The sequence below is a fragment of the Harpia harpyja genome, chromosome 1 (genome assembly GCF_026419915.1).
Source record: "Harpia harpyja isolate bHarHar1 chromosome 1, bHarHar1 primary haplotype, whole genome shotgun sequence".
In the NCBI taxonomy this organism is placed as follows: Eukaryota; Metazoa; Chordata; class Aves; order Accipitriformes; family Accipitridae; genus Harpia; species Harpia harpyja.
This window is the reverse complement of record NC_068940.1, coordinates 63,274,425-63,297,615: the sequence shown is the minus strand read 5'-3', so window position 1 is coordinate 63,297,615 and position 23,191 is coordinate 63,274,425. Positions and strand designations below refer to the sequence as shown.

Sequence of the window (23,191 nt, the reverse complement as noted above, 5' to 3'; positions counted from 1 at the left end):
TACGCTTTAGCAATAACACAGCTGTTCCCCAAATGTGTTCAACAACTGTTTTCTAATGCCATCAGTTTCATAGTGTAAATGGGTCCTAAAATAGCTGGAACATTATGTCCTTTACCATTATATCTTCCCGCCTGGCTGCCAGATTGTTCTCTTCCTTTTTTGATGGATTAAGTAGAACCACAGCAATTTGTTGATTTGAAAACTAAGCAATCTCTTTAAACTGTCTCTGTGCTCATTCACTGCTGTCACTGACTCTACCTGAATTCATTTTGGAGTCTGCATTACAAAAGCTTTATTCATGAGGAATTTGCATATGCAAGCAGTGCTGATGAATCCAATAAAATAGACTCATTTCATATCTAGAGACATCTTCAAAGATTTACTTTTTTGGCTCAGTTGCTGACATTGCCTCCCTTCACTTGCCTTCTTAGGGGCATAGGTTGGTTCTGTAAACATTTCACTTGTAAGGGATGTCCTCTCACAGATGCCCCTCTCGCTGGACTGTGCAGAAATGCTAGCAATTACAGCACTCTTCCAAGATTTGTCAGCAGCAATGGAGCTCTATTCAAGTATCAGTGTGATTTTTCTTGAAACCAGCAAAAAAATAGGCCCAATTCCATTGCCAGAAACCAGGAAGAAATGAATTAACAAGATACTTGACATTAGAAAGACATTCTTCTCTGCGACTTATGAGCTCCCTTCTTTTCTATTGAGAGGTGTGTGGGATCACAGGCCAGCTGTTAAGGTTTGACCATGACAGCTTGTGGTGGGTTGACCCTGGCTGGATGCCAGGTGCCCACCAAAGCCACTCTATCACTCCCCCCCTCAGCTGGACAGGGGAGAGAAAATATAACAAAAGGCTCATGAGTTGAGATAAGGACAGGGAGGGATCATTCACCAATTACCCTCATGGGCAAAACAGACTTGACTTGGGGAAATCAGTTTAATTTATTACCAATCAAATCAGAGTAGGATAATGAGAAAGAAAACCAAATCTTAAAAACACCTTGCCCCAACACCTCCCTTCTTCCCAGGCTTAACTTTACTCCCTATTTTCTCTACCTCCTCCCCTCCAGCAGCACAGGGAGACGGGGAATGGGGGTTGGGGTCAGTTCGTTACACATTGTCTCTGCCAGTCCTTCCTCCTCAGCGGGAGGACTCATCACACTCTTCCCCTGCTCCAGTGTGGGGTCCCACCCACGGGAGACAGTCCTCCACAAACTTCTCCAACGTGGGTCCTTCCCACGGGCTGCAGTTCTTCACGAACTGCTCCAGCGTGGGTCCTTCCACGGGCTGCAGTCCTTCAGGCACAGACTACTCCAGGGCGGGTCCCCCACGGGGTTACAAGTCCTGCCAGAAAACCTGCTCCAGCGTGGGCTCCTCTGTCTCCACGGGTCCACAGGTCCTGCCAGGAGCCTGCTCCAGAGTGGACTTCCCATGGGGTCACAGCCTCCATTGGGCACCTACCTGCTCCAGCGTGGGGTCCTCCACGGGCTGCAGGTGGATATCTGCTCCACCGTGGACCTCCATGGGCTGCAGGGGGACAGCCTGCCTCACCATGGTCTTCACCATGGGCTGCAAGGGAATCTCTGCTCCGGCGCCTGGAGCACCTCTTCCCCCTCCTTCTTCACTGACCTAGGTGTCTGCAGGGTTGTTTCTCTCGCATGTTCCCACTCCTCTCTCCAGCTGCAGTTTCTGTGCCGCAGCAACTTTTTTTCCCTTCTTAAATATGTTATCCCAGAGGTGCTACCACTGTCGCTGATGGGGTTGGCCTTGGCCAGCAGCAGGTCCATCTTGGAGCCGGCTGGCATTGGCTCTGTCGGACATGGGGGAAGCTTCTAGCAGCTTCTCACAGAAACCACCCCTGTAGCCCCCCCAGCTACCAAAACCTTGCCATGCAAACACAATACGCAGCTCTTTACTCAGAGGGCATAACTACAGTCCTATTGCCCTTTGTCCCAGAGCAAGAAATACAAAACATTTGTTACCCCAAAATCTCAAAATGGAGTAGAAGCTTGCACTGGTATAGTAGGGAACATTAGCAAGGTCAGCTCACTCTGTCTTTACCCCTAGTTCACCAATAGATGGTGGCAAAGACCCCCTCCGAAGCTGCCACTGGACTTGCACAGTTAATGTTTTTTAAATCCCCTTAATAACATATAAAATGGGGAAGCAGATGCAGACGTCTCCTTTGCAACAATCACCTATAAACAAGTTAATAATTTTTTATTTCTAACATACCTGTACATAATTATTCTGTTAATGCTAGCTTTTTTTATCTTCAGATATGAACGAATTTGTTTCTTCTTTTGTAAAGTAACAATAGTGTTTATCTGTAATTTCATGCAACAGAGCGTAAAGAGGAACATCAAAGCAAGCTCTTCTAAAACAGGTTAAGAAATGATACTTGTTCCTAAGAACTCAGCACATCTCTGCCTGAAAGGAAGGAGGGACCGGAGAAGAAAGGCTCCCAGAAAGTGATTTCAAACTCTTGTTACAGTATGTAACATTTTGAAGAGCAGGCTGCTCTCTTCTGAATTGCCAGCAGTCGGGCAACTTCATGTCATTTCAAGACACTCCACTTAGCTGCACGCCTCTCTTGGCCACTGGTGTCAGGCTCAATGGAGTTTTGGTGGCTCAGGGGAGCCAAGTATCAGAGCCTTGTTATGCAGTAGTTAGTGGTAAAATCAGCAAAGATTATTTTGTTTTGATTTAAAGGCTTTTTAAGTGCCATCTTTGTGCTTCAGGAAACCGTGCAAGAAACCTACTTCTGCCTGACTCAGGAGCAGAGCAGTACAGGTAGAGCTCTAAGGGTGACTGGGAAGTCACTAGCACAGGTGATATGTAAAACAGGAGCTCTGAATGTTTGCAAAGAACCCATCACAATACTGGCTGAAGCAAACCAGACATGCTGGTCAAATTATACAGTACATAATAATATCCTGCCTATCTTAATATGACATCGTTTCCAGTTCATGATGATATTCACCACCTCATTTCATGATCCTGTGCAATGTTGCCAGCAAATGACTGTCCCATTCCACATCAGCATTTGAGAGATGGCCAAGCTTTATTAGTCTTTTATTTGAAAACAAAGAGCTTTGAGGTCCTTGGGTCCAAACTGGTAAAAAAAATGTGATTTTTAGTCTCTTTGCTATCAGGTTCACCTCTGAACACAACTGTGCTAGTTTCTTTTACCACATACCTTTGTAGAGCACTTCACAAGGATTTTCTGTATTTAGATATTTCACTTACATGCTTTTTAGTTCTTTGCTTATTTGCAGTAACTCGTCTCCAAGCTAGGGATCTATGGTCAGCTTATTTATTTAAGTACCAATCTGTCAGTATAAATAACCCATTGCGCATCAAGCTTTCCATCTTGAAAATATGAACAAAAGATATTCTCAGCTGTTTTTTCCCTAGCAAGCATAAGGAAAACTTCCCCCACTATTTTGCACAGAGAATAATCTTTTAAATTTTTGTAGGGGGGCTCTAAACTAATTTGTCTAAATCACAAACCTTATTTTTCCTTCCGGATTTGAAATGTAGGTATGTAGAGAATCCAAAAAGACATTCCTAGTGACACATGGGACTCTATTTCCTGCCAAGAGATAGAAAAAGCAGCTCTGAACCAGGTATCTGTGGTGATGGACCAGGTGAGTTCCAGAGATCCCTTACAAGCTAAATTATTCTATGAATGTATGACTCTATAATTCATTCACATACTAGTTTGCTTCTCTGGGTTATTTATGATAGAAGGGTTGTGTTTCTAAGAAAGAAATATTTTCAAAACACAAGATGGATAAGTAGTTCAGTTTCTGTTCTTATCCAGTCCTGAGCAGATATAAACCTAAAACCTGATAAACTACTCAGGCTCCCTAAAGGCAGTATAATGTGGGTACTAATACTTTGCTAAGAGATCATCATAGGTAACACACAAACCTCCTAACACTCAAAGTCTAGACAGCTCCTTTTTTACCTCAGTAAGATATTCCTGCCTTACTGAGTCACATACTCTTCAGTGTGAGTTCTTCATTGTCTACATGAGGTGAGGTGATATCTTTACTAACTTACAAAGGGGATGCTAAACTGTGGGATGTGCCCTGTGCCTTAATTCATGCCATCCAGAATCAGCTTATGCTTTTTTATTCCATCCATGCATTTAGCTGAGACAAGAGGATGGCAAAGATTTGTAGTAGGATTTTTTGAGTATTATTACTATTATTGCTATGATGATGATGATGATGATTATTATTATTAATAGAGCAGGATGGAGGGAATCCAGTTATTTCCCAGCCACCATCTTATTTATTCTTCATTGGCTTTTACAGATTTTTTTGTTTGTTTCTAATGATAAAACATATTCCTGGGGGTTTCAGTACTATGTAGTTTTTTACAGAGCAAACTGGGCAATAGTAGCAAAGAAAACTAACAGTAGTCCTACCGCAAAGGGACAAAATCAAGTAATGGTTCAAATAGTTTAGAAAAAAAGCTAGGTGAGGGTGTAGCGTACTGGACTGAATAGTGGCCACCCTTCTTGCCAGTGTACTTGAAAGAGATTCCTTGGGAAGTGTGGATTATGGCATTTCTTGGGCCAAATAGCATAATGGCCTGAGGGCAAGAAGTGAAAACACACCTTCAGAAGTCAAAAGGTTTCCAAACGCACCAGCTGTACTCCAGCCATCCAGCAAAGACTATATGCAACAAAGGCACATTTTACATGTGGTTTTTCCATCCAGCAGTGTTTGTTGGGTCTAGACTACTGCTTTGATCTAAAAAACTTCTTCAACATCTGCAAGCTGAATTGGGAGTAATAGCGGGAGCACTAGGCTTCAGTTTGCGTAGGCAGTAAAAGGGGATTGCTTGTTTGTTTGTTTGAAGTCAGGACACATAATGGAGGGAGCAGCATTCAGGCTGAAGAGAAATACTAGGAACTTCAGCATACTGAGTATAATTATTCCTAAAACCTCAGCACTCGATACAGTGTCTATTTAAGTCAATGGGCGTTTTTCATTGACTTGGGGTGATAGATAAAATGGGCCATTAGTGCACTTTTTAAAAGCTCAGCTGAACAAACACATCACTAGGTGGTTCAGGTCCTTTTTATAATGCCTTTCCTTCTCTCTCAAATACTGCATTTATCTCTACTCTTGTCCTTTACAGTAGTTTGTATTGTAACACTTTCATCTGCATCACAGAGGAGAAAAATTCTCAGCCTCTTTTCCTCTTAGTCAGTAAAAGAGAATCTGCTCCATTAGAGTCCTCATACCACCGCAGCTCTGAAGATTAAGAAACTTTATCAGGGTATGTAAAGGTAGATTTGGGTACTTAGTGCTGTATTCCCATGCTTTAAAAAAAAAAAAAATAATTTTTTTTTCTTTAAAATTCTAATTAAACTATTTTGTTAATGAATTTCAGATCTTTCACTTTGAAGTACAGCAGAGTGAAACAACTGGGCAATAAGCATGGATTCATCAAATGAAAAGCTGTCCTGGTTTCAGGTGGGATAGAGTTAACTGTCTTCCTAGTAGCTGGTACAGTGCTATGTTTTGAGTTCAGTATGCGAAGAATGTGGATAACACTGATGTTTTCAGTTGTTGCTCAGTAGTTTTTAGTCTAAAGTCAAGGATTTTTCAGCTTCTCATCCCCAACCAGCGAGAAAGCTGGAGGGGCACAAGAAGCTGGCACAGGACACAGCCAGGGCACCTGACCCAAACTGGCCAACGGGGTATTCCATACCATGTGGCGTCCCATCTAGTATAGGAACTAGGGGGAGTGGGGGTGGGGGATCATCGCTCGGGGACTAACTGGGTGTCGATCGGCCCGTGGTGAGCAATTGCACTGCACATCATTTGTACATTCCAATCCTTTTATTATTACTGTTGTCATTTTATTAGTGTTATCATTATCATTATTAGTTTCTTCTTTTCTGTCCTATTAAGCCGTTCTTATCTCAACCCATGGGTTTTGCTTCTTTTCCCGATTTTCTCCCCCATCCCACTGGGTGGGGGGGGAGTGAGTGAGCGGCTGCGTGGTGCTTAGTTGCTGGCTGGGGTTAAACCATGACAAAAGTACTTTGAATTTTTTACTCATGCTGTACATTTCCCAGAGGAGTAAAGAGAGAAAAAGAAAACAACTTTAGAAGAGTCATCTGCATTATACCAAATTGCCATTCCATTCTGCCTTCTAAAAAGGTCTTGTTAACTGATAGTAGTGTGATTTAATAACTAAGATTAGGTAAAAGTAGATACCATGGAGAAAACACATAGCACACAGCAGTAATAAAATACAGCAGCAGGCTCTCATTTGCTGCCCACATACTGTAAACTTGTGGGTAACTCCATATGTGTTAAGCACCCTGTATTCAATTCACAGAGAAACAGAGCCAAAAAAAGCCACTGACTCTAGCTGTCTGGACCAGTCACACCTCCCACCTGCAATGGCACTTACTTGTTTGCTTTTTATTTTTTTAATTCTCTGTTTACTTGAGATGTAGTACACCCAGTCCTAACATCATTGTCCATATCAGAGAGCAGAGCGTGGGCAGACAGGTCAATGATAAATGCAGTGTACCCACTTTTCACTGCTGGTCTAGACTACCAAATACGGAAGTTTGCCTGCTGTTTTACTTGCCATTGCACCACTGGAATAGAAATGGTCAAAACTAAGCAGTCCTTCTGCAGTATGATTCCCCTAAACAGCTGGAATTCTTACAAAGACATCATTATTAGTTCTTATGAGTACACAAAAGTGGTAGGTCAACATTTCCAGAAGCATCTCGGTTGCTTAAGGGCCTGCATGCTGGTCAATGTAATTTTTATTTGAAATGCAACAAGCAGTGTTTTAAAGGAAAACCTTTGAACTGAAGGATAACATCATTTTCAGAAACATTGCCAATGTTTCTGAAAATGAAATGCTGGAGATGAAACATTTTCAGATAACACTGCCTGTCAGCTCCCCTATGCTTTATGAGACAACAGTGAGTCACAGCATAACGACCTTAGTGATAGGCAACACTGCTGACACAGCGGTATCATGATTCAAAAAAATACGCAGTATCACATAATTAGAAAATTAGTACGTGCTGATACTACCATGGTGGCTCTACTTGGTGCTACCTGTGTCTCTGCCCCTCTTTCCTGCCCATGTGAGCCTGGGGCAGTACTGGCAGATCAGCTCCCCTGCCCCAGCAGCAGGCAGCTGGAGGAACGGGGATGGCTCTGCCTGGGTCAGCTAGCAGCTCTCCTTCCTCTGCCCAGGATGAATGCCAGTGCTGCCACCCTTGTGAGCCTGTGAGGACCTAAAGGTGCGGGGAAGAGAGGAGAGGAAGGAGGGATCTAACACTTTTGCACCCTGTATTGCAGGCTCCTACTAGCCTGTGAAGCTCTCTATTGACAAGTCCCAGCTCCCCTGTTTTTCTCCCCAAGCCAACTAATTCCTAGACTGAAATCAACAGCATTGCAATAATTTGTGGCAGAATATTCTTTCTATTATCAGTCTCATTATAGATTCAGTAGGTATTGCCCCTCACTAAGCCACCTATGTACCTCCTATACCTATAGGAAAGGAACAAAAATGGAGAACACAGGGCTTCAGGAAGGGTGTTGGCAGGGGGGACACATGCAACACAAACCAACCTTTTGTTATTCATGAAAGGGAACACTATTTCATTTTAAATTAAACCATGAGGCTTTCTATTTGTCTGAATCACAGCTTTTTGCTGATACCCTCACTCCTCACCATGTCTAGAGTTTCTGATTTTCCATCTGGGTATTTAACAAACAACATAATTTGCCTCATAAATCTTTGTTAAGATTTTTTCAATGCTGGCTACTTCCCCACACACAGGCACACAAATGCACTCCCATTTCCACAGTAGAGCACTGCATCTCACAGAAGGAGAATGAAGGGGGAAAAAACCACAACAAAACAAAAAACAGCTGTAGGACAGTCCTGCAAAAATGTTACCAAATCTGATACAGATTCAACCTTCCCTTGAATTTTGTGGTTTCTCAGAATGAACCCAGCTTTACCTCCCTTGTCAAGGAGCAAGGAGCATGGTTTTTAGGAAAGGAGGTATTTGGAACTGTTCAGAGAGCTTCCACTTTCCAAAAGCCTTTGCTTGAGGTAAAAAGATGGGTGAGCAAAGGAGGAGGGAAGGAAGGAGTTGTCAACAGCCAGTAACAAGAGGAAATCAAGGTAATACCCACCCTTATTCACAAACTATTGCAAACTATTCCAGAACTGTATGTGTTCACTCCCCTCCCTCAATCCCACACCCCAGCTTTCATGCCATCACTTTTGAAATGAATCACAACACATTGTCTTGTCACAAAAGTTAAAACTGTCATGTTCTTCCTCACCAAGGACAAGCAGCAGTAGCTTTCGAGGCAAAACTGCCAGTGTATACTTCTAACAGTAAATAAACAAACTAAGGATTACAAACTCCTAATGAGGTCTTTGAGGTTTTACAGATCAGGCTTCTCAAGTTGCTGTTCTCTGAACAAGGGAGTCTTGCTAACCATTGGATTTGTGCTTTACAATTTTGAGAAGTTTGCAGTGCTGTTCAAATGTTGTGATCTTCTTCTAGATTTCTTTCTTAAGGAGCTTAACAGAACTATCTGTCCCTTCTCTTGGCCCTGCTTCAGGAAAGTATTTGGTGACATAGTCAGTCAGTCAGCTCTTACTCATAAATTCAGCTAGGCATGAGTTTAAAAGCATTGCACATAAATCCCAATGGAGTTTAAGTATACATTACCTCAAAAGTAAATTTCCCTGACCAAAGCTTTGAGAATGGATTCAGTGACTGAAAAATCATTTTGTAGAATACAGAGAACTGTGCCTGCTGGACAGGCATCTGAGAAGATGCTCTTTCAAAGGTTTTGTTCTTTCCTTGTGTTAAGTTTCCTTCCCGAGTTCAGATATGCTGAGGTAGCAGGTCTTGGATGCTGGCTAGAGAGTTGCAGAATTCTCTTTTTCTTGCTGTGCTTTGACCTCGTCTGGTTTCATTTACATATTCTGCAGCTTTTCAGCTCGGCCTGTCAAATTTTCTTGATATATGCCTAACTCTCTTCCTGACTTTTCTTCCGAGGGTTTTATTACTCCTGTTTACTTCAGTGCACCTAATTCTCAACAATGGTTTGGTTCATATGCAGAAAAAGCCAGTTCTTCCTTTGGTCTTTCTCTTCAGTCCAGCTGTCCTCCATAGAGGTGGGTGCTCCTGATTGCATAGGACTTCAGCTTTGACTAGAGGAGGCTCTTTTTACACCAACAAGCATTGCAAAGTGTGAATCAAACCCAAAGGGTGTTTGACTGAGAATTTAGAAAGTTAAACTGCTGAAATATGTAGTTTATAATTAAAGTACTGAGAAAACCTTCGCCAAAGAATCGCTAGAGCAACACTATAATTACGCTGTCCTTCATATCCTGCCATTAGCATTTCTAGAAGTGACATAATAATAATGTGGCTTTTTTTCTCTTTAGGAACTGTCAGCTCTCTTTACAGAATTCAAGTAAGTTTATAAAGAATATCAAGTTCTTAAATGGAAAATGCAAATGATGATTTTTGTGTAAGAGACATGACAGTCACATTAGTAAGCTCATGAAATTCATGGCCATATATGTTTCAAGTCAATAGAGTAGAACACTTTTTCCTTTTCCTTTTTTTTTTTTTCTATCTATTCAGGGTTCAAGAAAAAAAGGACCTAAAAATCTCTCTTTTGACCTCTCCTGTTAACTGTCCAAATCTAGTATTTTTGTAGGAACACAGACTGCCTATACTTCCAGGAGCACACAGAGAGCCCATCTCAGTCAATCAGAAGGAAGGTTCTGATCCTAGACACCAAAAAGACTTTATGCTGGTAGCAACCAAGCTTGTAATACAAAACACATTTTGGGGGATGTCCCAAAGACATCCTTCAGGCCGCTGTTGCCAGCAGACAATGTTCCTTCTGCCCCATAGCAAGGAAAAGCCTGCAGTACCAGCTGTGGCTGTTGAGTGCCTGGGAGCCTATCCGGGCATGTATCCGCCGACCACTACATCCCTCAGGAGGAGTAATCTCATTTGCATTCTAACATGTCCTAACACGTTCAGAAGAGGTAAAAGAAAGTACGTGGCCCTCTGTTACTACGTTGGGCATGCTAGTGAGACTTCCTGCTGATTCTGAAGGAGAGCTGATACATTTTCAAAGCACAAACTGCTAGAGTTGTGGCTCACAACAGGACGCGAGGCTTTGGCAGCCAATTCTGTTCTGTTGATTCCCAGTCAATCATAAGTGTTGATAAAAGAAAAATGTGTTTAGGAAAAGAGCATTTTCTGTCGAACAAGCAGCACAAGTATAATGGAGTTGAAATGAGGTACTTGAATGTTTTAAATCTTTCGTGGAGTGTGGAAGTGAAATAAGTACTAAAACAAATCTAAATGTGTTCTCTAATAGATATTAATTATTGACTGCTTGAAAAGAAATTATTAGATTCAAAAAACTATGCAATGTTGATTAAATTGCATGAAATTTTATTGTTAGGATAATTCACAGTGCCTGTGGTATAATATGCTGGCCTTTTAAGATCATAAAATGTTACATTGAGGGCAAATATATCTCATTATAACAATCTTTGGGGAAGACAAGCATCTCACATCTGACACAGGCAGATAGCATTTACCTGTTATATATGTACATATAAGATACTGATTTACTAGGGACACACAGGAATGAGAGTCAGGTCCTGGGAAGATGTGAATTAGATGTGAACTACATCTGCATTTACCAAGTTAGTGCAGCACCAAGATCATCTCATAAACTTCATGAAAGTCAGCGTATACTTGTTTTGAGTCTAATACTACTTAAGCGTAGCTATACTTCTTTCATAGATCAGTTCCCACCAGCTCAGAGGAGCAGTAGAAATAACTCACAGCTGACAAAACATGCCAGGAAAATTGCTGCTGCTAAAACCTTGAACTTTTGTTCTTTTTAGAAGCCTGGTCCAGAACCTGTGTAATGGAAGGTGGCCAGGGGTGCTCACTCCCTGCCAGCCAAAGCTCCTTCTTCCATAATAGGGATCACAGTGGTAAGAGAAGGACTTCTATGTAAGTCTCTTTCAGGTTGCATACAGTGCAAGAAAGCATTTGTCTTTACACCACAATTAAATCAAGTCGTGGCTCCAAAATCTCCCTTTCCTGTATACAACCCAAACCCCACTTTTACCGTATATATGACAAAGGCTTCCAACACAAGCTAGTTGGCTTGTAAGATGAGGGAACTAGATCAAATCAGCACAACTCAGTTGTTCACCCAGTCATTCTGTGTAGCATATTTTGTGTGGCTAAGGGCTAGTCTACATCAGATGGGAGGTGAAACAGTGAATATGTGAGATGTTCTGGTATTTGGTTTTCAGGCTGAAGTCCCTGCAGCCTCATGATGGAGTTCTCCCAAGTGAACTAGCAAGCTTCTGCCAACTGGAGAAAGTCTTCCAAAAGGGCATTACATTCATTTCACGATGAGTTAAAGCAGGGGAAGGAAAAGTTCATATGGTTGCATCTGTATGTCAGATGTCCTTTTTTAGACTTAGGCAGTCTTCCCACTGCTGTCCTACACGTTGCTGTCTAACGCCATGACCAGCCTGTCAGATTACCTAGCTGCCCTGTAGTGCACCAGAGTCAAGCTGACCAGCTGCTGACTCACTGCTTTTAAAGGTTGGCATGCAACTCAGTGCACTCCACTGGTGGTCACACACTCCTAAAAGCTGATTATCCCACTCAGCATCACAGCAATCACACATTGTGTAACTGCCTAGCACTAAGCAGAGATTCCAGATTTCTCTGACACCTGATAGAAGAAATTATTCTCCTTTAAAAGCTGTCACTGTAGCACAAAAAGCTATGAACTAGAAGTAAATAAAGGTAGGACAGGGTATTTGCCCAGGACACATCTCAGGTAATGTCAAAAAAAGGCGTAACTTTTTAAACAGCACAGGAGAGAAAGAGGTCTTCTAATAATTGTGCGAGTCCTCATCCTTACTCTGAGTTGGACATTATGGAAAACACGGAGACACTGAAGATACCAGAACCAGAACTCTGATGAGTTAGAGATGAAAGTCAGAATAATTTTGCTATGAAGGAGCCAAAGAATAACACAGAGAAATAGACAGAGAGAGAGAGAGAGAGAGAACGAGTCCCAAGCTCAACAGGGTTATGGAGGAGACCTGGCAGTATGTGCTACATTAAAGTACGTGAATGGATGATCTAAACAAAGACAGATCCTCTGCGCCTGACAGAGGCTGCATTTTAGGCAGGTGTTAGTGAAGACCCTTTCTGAACCTATTTGGCTCTATCCCCATATTCTCACATGTATGCTGGGAAATTCACATCAGCAGCAATTATTTTCCCTCTATTTTCAGATCCCACAGCCCTCAGCCACATTAGCACTTACCCCTCAGCTGTCGCCTTTCATTTGGGTGGCATTCAAGGCATACTCCTTCTGCACTCCATGTGCCCTGTGTAAGGCTTCATATGACAAAGCAACAGAGGATAAGTTGGAAACCCCAGCATCAGTGATGGATTAATGAGTCTTTGGCAAACCTTTGTACCTTCTGTTTCAAGTGCCAGGCAAAATCCTTTGATCTTTCCTTATCTACCATATTTATGTAGAAGCATGTAGACTGAAAGAGCAAACAAATAAATAAAATCCCTCAGGTTCACCAAAATAAGAGACCTAATTGAACAAGTTTTTCCTGCTTCTAGCAGGAGAATCTGAGAATATGCATGTAATGGATGTGTAAGATATATGGCTTAATGCACTAACGGAAGGCTCTTGCATGCCACAGAGATGAACGTAGTCTAACAGTCCAGGGAAAATGGAATTATACTTAGTAGCGTAACTGCAAATGTTATCTTTTGACATATACTATGGGTATATACACGATATATTTTATATACAGATACATATATGTTTGTTTCCTCCATTTTACTCATTTAAGGTGTGATTTTCCAAAATTGCCTAAGTGACTTTCCCACTTTAATTGAACTGAATTGCATAATTACTGAAGATGACAGCATGAGGCCAAATACTGCCCTTGAAATCATTGACTTCTCTGGGAATTGTGTGTATTCAGAAGACCACAGGCTTTTGCAGAGGCTGAATCTGCAAAGTCTGCATAATTGTAGCAGCCTGGTCTGGCATTTTGGAGTTGGCCATCAGAATTATGGCTGCCCAGGGACTATTGACAAAACCTTCAACATATACACCACGTGAAAAAAAATCCGTAACAGAAATGGTCCAATCTTCTCCAGATACCTGTGCTGGGCTTTCCGCAGCACTTCTGTGTAGTTTGGAGTGAGTCCCATGAATTATTTTAAGGCAGGTGTTCCACTGTAAACTAGCAGAACTTCTTGATCCCTCTCTCTTTCCTGTGGCAGTGCGATTTCCAAATCCCTGCCAACCACATTGGAGAAACACTGCCATGGGCTGTGATTATGATAGTTCTGACAAAGATCATTGAACATTTTGTTCCAACCATCCAGCCATGTGGCTTTAACAGGTGTCAGTCTGGATGGCTTTTGTTCAGAAAAAGGTGGATGCCTTGTGATAGTTCCACATGGATGAACTTTTCCTGAAGTTGCTTTACTGAGGTCAGAAAACCAGGTGGGAAAACTAGGTGGGAAACCATCAGCTTTTATTAGGAAAGGATAGTAATGTGGTCATGGTAACAGAATCCAACAGAAGGAAACAAATAAGCAAATTGTGCCTTGTATGTGCAGGGTACGATGTATCTACTTGATGCACTCCCTAACCTGCTTTAGCCGCAATAACCACCTGAACATAAACAGTTTACTTCGTAAATGTAGATTGACTGGTTTCATTTTGATAGAAGAGGTTTAGGCATTGCTGGCAGCCCTGAATGGGTGATAGCTTCTCATACCACAAAGGGTGGTGACAAGCAGTTGTGGCATGAGCTACTGGTGGTATCTGCTTCCTACTGCAAGCAGAACACAGCATCTCTCTATAGGCTTAAGAACTAACCTGTTTAAAACTGGAAAACCAGTGGTAGTGATTTTTTTTTTTTTTAATGTGAAATGTCAGAGCACAAAACTGATGCCAGTGCTCCTGTGAGCCAGTGGTATTAGAATGAAGTGCAAACGCCCAGGTTACATTACATTCTTATATGCCACAAAGATGGGGAAAAAGTGATTCCAGCTCCTGAAGCATCTGATAATAGCATTTGTGGAGTCTGAGTGGGGAATCAAATCCCAGCCTCCTTTACACATGTGAGTAGTTTTGTGCTGAGCTATTCTTAAAATAATCATCAATTCCCCCTCAGTACTTCCCCCCATAAATTAGTTTCTATGGTGTATAACAGCCACTGAAAGAATTGAACAGGGGAAATTAACTCGCTTTTCAGTAACACAAATTTATCAAGGCCACAGTTTTTACTGGGACAAAAACAATTCATTTAAGCCTTGTCAAGATTCCTAATTAAAAATTCTCTACTCCCAATTGCAACTTACAAATACTGTGCTTAATTTGGAAGTTAATAATATTTCCATTCATTTCTGCTACACTCTGCTATAGCAGCTTTGACTCTAGTCTGATAACAAGAGCACTGTACCCAAGCCAGCAGTAAATGACTTTCCTGCTTTCTGTGTAAAAATGAAACTTACTTTGTAGAAGGGGGGTGGGGAGGTTTGAAGCTGTATTTATTGTCTGAATTTCAGCTCCGTTGTACAAGATAAGAAAGATCCATCTCTTTTAGGCTTAGGCTAATGCATCAGATATTGCAGGCCTGAAAAGGTTTGACTTTTTATTGTGAATCAAGCAGCTCCCACCAGGCTACCTGCTGCCTGGCAGGTCTCCATTGGTAAGTGTTTGTGTGAACAGCTTGGATCACAAGTCACACTAATGGAAGATAAGCCTTCAACCAACTAGCCCACGAGCAGAGCTCAGCTCTACTTTTCATCACTTGTGCGTTGGAGGAGGTCTCTTCCTTCAAAGACTTTGGTGGTGTAGACCTTCAGCATGTTCAAGGACCAATTTTCTGTTCTAGAAGAATATGAGTAAGATTATTCTGTCCTGTGATGGACGATTATGATTTCATAGGTAATCATTCAAGCCTATAGTACTTTGACTGGATTTTTTTATGCAAACTACAATATGAACCTGAAAGAAAAACAACTCTCAATCTTCACCAACACATAACAGTTCATCTTCCTCTACTTACAGAGGAGTATTACAATGAAGAACTTGACATGTGACAAATCTCCAATAAGTCAAAACTCAACACCTCTCTTCTGTGTCTCAAAAATGTTTTACTTTGAAGCAACCCATATTCTGCCTTCGTTATACATCAGTAACACCATCTCCCTACACTATCTCATCTTTGTTTGCCAGTTGCCTCCTTGCTTATAGTCTGTGAGATGAGGCAAGAACATGCACAAGAAAGTTTGCTAATCACTCAATGAGGGTCCCATATATTTATTTTTCTGTGCACTAGCAATCTCGTTACCTCAGAAGCCAGTATGTTGCCAGAGTTCTTGGGGATATTGCTTAAAAATAGGCAGTTTTAAGGAGATATCTGAGAGAGAAACAGGAGGCAACTTTTCTGATATTGATAGGGAAGGGTTTTCTAATCATCAGGGCCAGCACAGGAGAAAAACAGAAGCTATGAGTTGAAAAATCAGACTAGATGTAATGAAGGATGTGATCCCTGCCTGACCACAAGGCCATCATGAAGTTTGACCCAAACCATATCTTCCAATAAAACAACTGAAAACCAAGCTTGACTTTCCTGATGTTTACAAGCACATAAAAAAAAAGCATGAAAAGCCTTTTACAAGGAGAACCAGCCTTTCTGTTCCTAGTTTTATGAGAGTTGGATATAAATATACCCAACAGTCAAAAAGCACCTTAAGAAATGGCAGTATAAACATTAAGGGGAAAAAGCCTCAGTACAATGATTTTGTCCTGTTTTTTAAAGCTGAATTTAAATACTATTATTTGTCCTTGAAGTTCAGAGGAATTTTGTTGTACACCTCTCAGTTTAACCACCTTAGGAATCATTAAGAGCCAAAACCAAGTTAAAATAGGTACTAGTGAGGCATCTTTAATTGTTGAAGACTGGCATACATATCAATTTATGAACTCAGAGATGCAATGTGCAAATCACCTGACTGACAGGGAACCCTCTCAGGACCTTCCCAGCTAGTACTATTAATTCCACTTTTGAGACTCATTAAGAAACTGGATAAGAAAACTTCTCCTCATGTTGTTAGGACCTGGTCTAAAGCCACGAAAGCTAATACAAGTATTTCCAATGGTTTCAGATCAGGCCATAAATCCTGAGATGGCACCATCTCTTGAGTTTGATGAAGTATGATTCCTCTGCACTGGCAGCACACACTGTCATTGGCAAGGTCAGATTACCCATGAAACTCAGCCCATGCTAGCAGTCAGACTGCCTTTGGTGACATAAGAGAAAATCCCATGGGCTATGTGTTTTTTGCAGTTATCAGTTTGCACTTAATGCATGACGAAAGAGTGGGAAAAGAATGAGTCTCAGCTCTGCCACTCTACCTGATATTCTCTGGCTTTTTTTTTTTCCTCCAATTTAAATACTGTACACCTTATATGGCAGTTATTTTTACTTACTCAAATTATGTGACGCTTTTGGGGGTTTTCCCTGCTCTGTAAATGCAAAAGAATAGATGTCTTGGCCTATTGAGCTAACATCACTTGAGTAATTAGGCCGATGTTGGAAGCCCACAGTTTGACCTTTTGTGTGTTGCTATGTAGTTCTTAGGGATGTAACTTTTGTCAGATAAAGCACAGTTAGACAGTTGTTATGAAAAAAATTGTAACTGACAGAAATAGCAGACCTAACTTATGCAAAAGTATTTACCCAGTGACTCGCTAAAACACCGAAAGAGCAAAAGCTCACAACAGTACTCCAGCCAGCAAAGTTCAAACCATGAGCTCTCCACCTCATAGAACTCATTCACCTCAGCCCGAAGAAGGAGCAGCACAACTCTGCCTCTGAGGATACCTGACCTTGGAGGATCTTCAGGGATGTCCAGGACCAAGATCATGCAGCCCAAACCAGCGCACTTAATGCCCTACTCCTCTAAACTATTGACAACTGCTGCTTAGGTGAGCAGCTAAAGTGGAGGGAAAGACAATCCCATTTCTGTAACTTTGTAGTCTTCTATGCATTAAAATGCAGAGACAATAAATATCCAAACTTCTTCACACAGATCTATTTATCACATAGCGTTTGATGCATGAGTTCAGTCCTTCCTGACCTAAACCACAATCATAGGAAATGCACTTTGAAACTCAGTAGTCTCACTGAATTTGTATTAATTCTGATGAGCATGAAAATAAGCAGGACTACTGACAGAAGGTTCAGAAAGTCTAGAAAGGGTTTCATTATGTGTTACAGCTATTGTAAAACATTAAATAAATAAATGCAAACATTCTATGTATGAGATCCCATTAAAAAGAGTTCCAAAAGTCATCACTTCCTCTTCTAGTATTGTCATGGGGCTGGTGTCACAAATTTGGTTTCTCTGGACATACAGGTTTATCTTCTTGCCAGAGATGAAAGACTTATTGATACTGAAACCGCTTAAAACCCCCTAATTTTCCTCATAAACTATACACAAACTTGCATTTATAAAAACAGTAAAAATACCTAGTTGCCATAAATTTTGTGAAATAATAATACATTTTCTGCTTTCAGACTTAAACCTATATCTAACCACTGCTCAGGAGGGCACCTAATGTAAACAACTTCATTTGTGAAGTTTGTAAACACCTAATGTAAATTAGCTTCATTTCTATATGAAGCAGGTGGTTTCTTCCACCTTCCCTCTGAAACATCTGGTGCTGGCTATGTTCAGAGACAAGTTTGTAGAGTAGATTGATATGAAGTCTAATTTGGTACGGCAAATCCTCTGGGACAAATTGCACCACAGTGTGCAGATGTACCATGACTCTGAAGTCAACAATGTTGCATAATTTATATCATCATAGATTTGTCCCAGGTTTGTTGAGTCTGAGTTTTGAGGTTTTGTTGCTGTTCTTTTTCCCCTTTTTCAGTAGGACTTTATTGGATTTTAACAAATAAATATACACAAAATTGTGTCTTTTTTAACATATTAACTCCTGGATATAGTAATGGGTTTTCTGTAAGGCTACTGAATTCAAACAGGGAAAAAAATCCCGTTTCATGAGATGGTCACATTAGTCATGTCAAGAAGTACGATGCAGTACGATGGGCAGTGATCTTTATATATGCAAGTGCCTATTCTCTGGATCTAACAGCACAGTTGTTGCTTCTTTACCAAGTGCTGCCAGGTCCTACAAACAAGACTGATCATATTGTCTCTGGCTGTATTACTCATTATAAGGAACAGTTCATCAATAAGAATGCTTTTGACCACCTGCAGCCTGCCCTGACAGTCAGTTCTTTTCCTTCCTTCATAAATGCATACAGAATTGAATTTAAATCAGAAGCAGTGATTTTTACCTGGAAACGATTTGAGAACTTGTGACCTGTGCACACAGGGAACCCACAGATGGTCCAGTAGGTCCTGGGAGCAAAGGGAGAAATGAGAGGAATCAATAGCTTTGTCCCGATCCTCCTGTTCTCTGTCTTTTGGGAAGACACCTGTAGACTATTTGATTTCTTTCCCATTGAGAAGTGATTTATTTTTACTCATTGCCTGCTAGAAAAGGTTGTGTTCATGTTAGAATTAGCAAATACTTTTTTCCTCCATGGGAACTACAGTCCTGTTTCTCACATTGCATTAAATAATCTTTTTTCCAGAATTTAACAAAGCACTAATGGTCGCACAACCATTCCCTCTGCAGAGCTTTGATTATATTTACATCAGGCAATAATAACACCACAAAAAGGCTGTTATACAAAGGTAAACTTAAAAAACTATGAGTTTGCATAGTCAAGCAGGTGACAGACCTCTCATACCTGATGTAAGCCTCCATGAACACAATTGCAAGTTGTAGATACAATCAACCTACATTTTACTTTTATTTCAGGACTTAAAATGGGTTCCTTCATGCATCCTGAATACAGCAAACACCAAGTATTCACTACAGTCAATAGAGTGTATTATATTGTGACCTCTCAGCTGTAGCAAGATCTTTCACCCAGCAGAAATCATTCTAGGTGAAGGGCCCTTGAGCACAAATTAAATGAAAGTAGACTTCAATCGAGGGAAATTATAGCTATAACTGCTGTAGAAATGAAGTCAACTCTTTCTCTGCATGATCACAGCAAACAGCGCAGATGCTCTCTGCTATCAGCATTGATGCAGGTGCCAAAGTTCCTTCCTACTAAAAGAGTTTTATTAAAATGCCTTTATCCTTAAGGCATGTGTCACCAGTATTACACAAAAACAAAGCCAGAAAGAAGCCTTGAAAATACAATAGGAGCCCAGGAACCAATGTGATCTACTAGTGCCATTATAATACAAATGAGTGTCCAATGACAGACATTACACTTCAGGTGTGAATGAGAATGCATACATTGCCTGCCTAAGTGAAGTGTGTGGAGTTGTACAAAACACATTTAAAGGTCTCCGGCCCCAAGAAGGTTGAAAGAATCACACGGTGAGAAACCCAAAACATATACTTATTTAGAAAATTGAATGTTTTCTTTTTCCTTCCAACTGCTTCTTCAGCATAGATTTTACAGCAGATCATTTTTTCTCTACAAAGCTTCTAAAAGCAAGTGAGAGATCCTACAAAGTAGTAAATCATCAGAATCCAAGCTAGTTTCACAATAGCCAAAAAGCTAAGAACCCCTAATGGAATCTGCTTGCCAATAGCCACCAATTGAAAATACAAAATATTACTACTTATGACCATATTTATCAGAGAGAACACACTAGCTGGTATAATGTACTACAGTCTATAAAGGATCATAGAAAGGGCAGAAATATCGTTCTTCTGAGCAGAGACACCAACTTCAGGGCTGTAAGCCTTTAAACAGAAGATTGGGTTTAGCGGAGAATTTGAGCTCTCTAGGAGAATAAATGGGCCTTTCAGGAAGGTAGAAATCTCTGAGTTTCCTAAATAAATGAATGCAAAACCCACAATTCTCTTTTAGGACTCAAAGATATTAAATGTGGATCACTGAAGGAGCAACAGGCCACTTTACTTCAAAGACACCAGGGAGTAAGGAAAAAAAAAAAAAAAGAAACTTTAGGAAACGCTGGTCAAAAACTATTTAGGGATACTTCTTTAAAAATATGCTTCACAAACACCAACTACATGAATCCTCCTTAAAGGCTAACTCCTAGTACATGTTAAAGATTAATTTACAGTGCTGACTTCTCAAAGAGAAAAATGCAAATAAACCCAAAACATACTGTCTTAATTGAACTGCTTGCAGGAAGCATACACATTTCCATCAATAACAAACAGCATGCTCTGAGGACCAGGACAGACAGATGACAGGAAAATAGTGAGAAGTCTGAACTGACCATCTCCAACATCATTTCAGGATTCCCTTCTCTTTCCATTCTGAAACTGTTAACAGCTGAGAAGTCGGGGAAAATATCAAGGAAGGGAAACATCTCTTTTCCCCATGAAAAAAAATAAACACACAAACATAATATCATTTTTATTTGTGGCCTCAGCTCTTTATTACAATGGCAAATATTTGCATATATATATATCTTTTTTCCCCATTAAAGATTTTGGAAAAATGTAATGGAAAGTCAAATCACTATTTGTCATAGTCCTGGCTGAGTCCCTTTCATAGACAATCATCAGTCTGCTGTGATTGAACCCAACAGTTGCATCCCACACATTTCCAAGCCAGCTGGATCTGGCAAGATTCCAAATTCAGTCTTTACTCTGGGTCTCTCCAGCAAATTTCTGGATACAAAAATCTTGTCTGAAGCCCTCTGCAAGGGATCCTTTAGTCCAGCTGCCCAAGGCCTGGGACCAGTTCAGTTCGCAAAATCCAACTCAACTCCGCTGTTAGGCACGTTCTCCCAGAATTATACCTAGCTGTAGCTGTTCTGGTTCATGTTCAAAAAAAATAAACAGGCGTTCAAAGGAATTTCCTACAAACATGTACGTTAATTTTAGTTAGTGCTAGAGCATTGCAATGTTTGTAAGAAAACACAAATACTTGAAAAACATCTCCCTTTGGAGCATTTGGATTTAGTCTGTGTCCTTGAGGAAGGACAACACTCCACTTGCCCCCCCGCTCCTTCAGCTGTCTTCTTTTTCCAGAAGTAGGTTGGACATACCTCCTTTTCTTTTATGGATATGTCTCCTTTATGGTATCGGAACACTATTCTTTTTCTTCTTCCTCTACTTGAAATTTTCCCATCTCTGCCCCCTGCCTCCCCTTCTTTACCAGCAGCTGAGCAGGGAACCTATGAAAATCAGTGATTCTGCTAGCAGAAACCCTTGTATTCTACCACAGTGGAAACGTTTGCCGAGACCTTGATTAGCCTCTTTCTGCTTCCCAGATGCATTCAGCACTACTATAAAATGGATATTCTTCTCTACATTGAAGGTTACAATCATAAATGATGCTCATAAAACAAAGAAGAATTCTTGTCCTGACAGGGGCATATTCCCCACACTGTCACACTATTGCTCCTATCTTTATATACCAGAGAATCAACAGACACTGTTGAAGGAGAGCTGCTGTAGCAGGGTATAAACAGTCTCCCTCAGCAGAGCCCAGGCCATGCGTTACACTACCATGGCTAGGCTGCCTCCAACCCCATCCTAGCTACCTGTGGTACTCCTGTGTGGGGCTGCCCTAGTGGCTTCTGACCATCAAACCACTGCTCCTCTTTGCTTTTGCTAATCAGCATTTATGGGAGCAGAATGTGCTTTGAATGCAATTAAAGCAACATCTCTACCTATGGGCTTGCAATTTAAAACAATCATTTTGTGCTAACGTTTCCTTGCAAAGGGCGTTGTCGCATATAATAATTCATCAGTACAAAAATATAAACATGAAATTAAGGCATAAGGAGCCTCTCATAATGGTCTATGAAACATCACTTCACAAGATGTTAAGGGTTTTCAGGCACACAGATACTCCTTCTTAAAACAAGAATTCAATACTTATCCCTAGGCTCTTCATTTGTCAATTTCCTCTACAAATCCCTGTGTAGCTGTAATGTGGGTCCAGTCTAATTTTGAAACAGCTTGTAAACTGAAACTTCTCTCAAGCTGAGCTCTCAGATCAGGTAGTGAGGTCAACTCACCGAACATGCAAGCCCCCAGCTATACAATCAATCATGAAGTCAGGATTTCAGGCTGTGTGTATTTTAAAGTGTATTTTAAATAAAACAACATGGAAACTCTCTTAGCCACCTGACCTGTTGGTCCTAATAATAAATAGATCTACTCAGCCAAACTCTGCTGACACAAAGAGAGCCATTTAAATTAAAATAACCCTTTCTTCCTCTTCTCATCAGTTACCACCTCATAGATCAGCTTATAAGACATAAACCAAAGAGCAAGTCAGAAACAATTAAGGAAGATTTTGTGCATGCTCAGAGGTGGCCACACAGGATATCTGAGAAAACAATTCTGAAAGATTGATCGTACTACAACTCAGGAAACTTGTAATCTTAACATTATAATTTCTTTTCCCTCCCTACTAACAAATCAGTTTCTTAAGATTAAGAATTGTATCTTTCTTTATGAGTTACATCATAGAAAATATTTGCACCCTCCATGTATTATCTTCTGAGCCATACCTTGTCATTAGCTTCTTTCAGATTGCTCAATATTTGCACTGATTGCCTCCATTCCTTGCTGCTGACTCTCATGACACTTGTCATTAATTTGTTGCCTAAAGAAATCATTCTGGAAACCTTCTGAAATAACTCACTTGCTCAGTGCATAAAATTAGGCACTTCTATAAAGGATGCAGCTTTATCAAACAGCCAAGTTCTAAACAGAATTACTTGAGTCTTGATTTGATGCCTTTAGGCACTATGCTGTCATGTAAAGGAAACATTAATAAAGCAAGTATAATTTGTACACCTAGAACAATTCACTCTTCGGCTGGAAAAAAAGCATACCAAATCATTTGAGCTAAATTCCCAAGAATCTGTGGGAAAAGGGCCATGTAGCAAAAAATCCATTTCAGCACAAGACCAAAGAAAGCAAAGTAGAACATGTTTTTGATTTTATCC

At 40.7% G+C, this 23,191-nt stretch overlaps 1 long non-coding RNA gene across 1 annotated transcript in view; it reads right to left on the bottom strand.

Annotated features, from left to right (window-relative positions):
• LOC128146276 (uncharacterized) overlaps positions 1-23,191 on the bottom strand; it is a 74,561-nt gene that overhangs the window by 8,279 nt on the left and 43,091 nt on the right. The window contains exon 2 of the long non-coding RNA XR_008236721.1: positions 18,520-18,583. This is a non-coding gene — a long non-coding RNA (uncharacterized LOC128146276). The remainder of the gene's footprint in view (positions 1-18,519; positions 18,584-23,191) is intronic.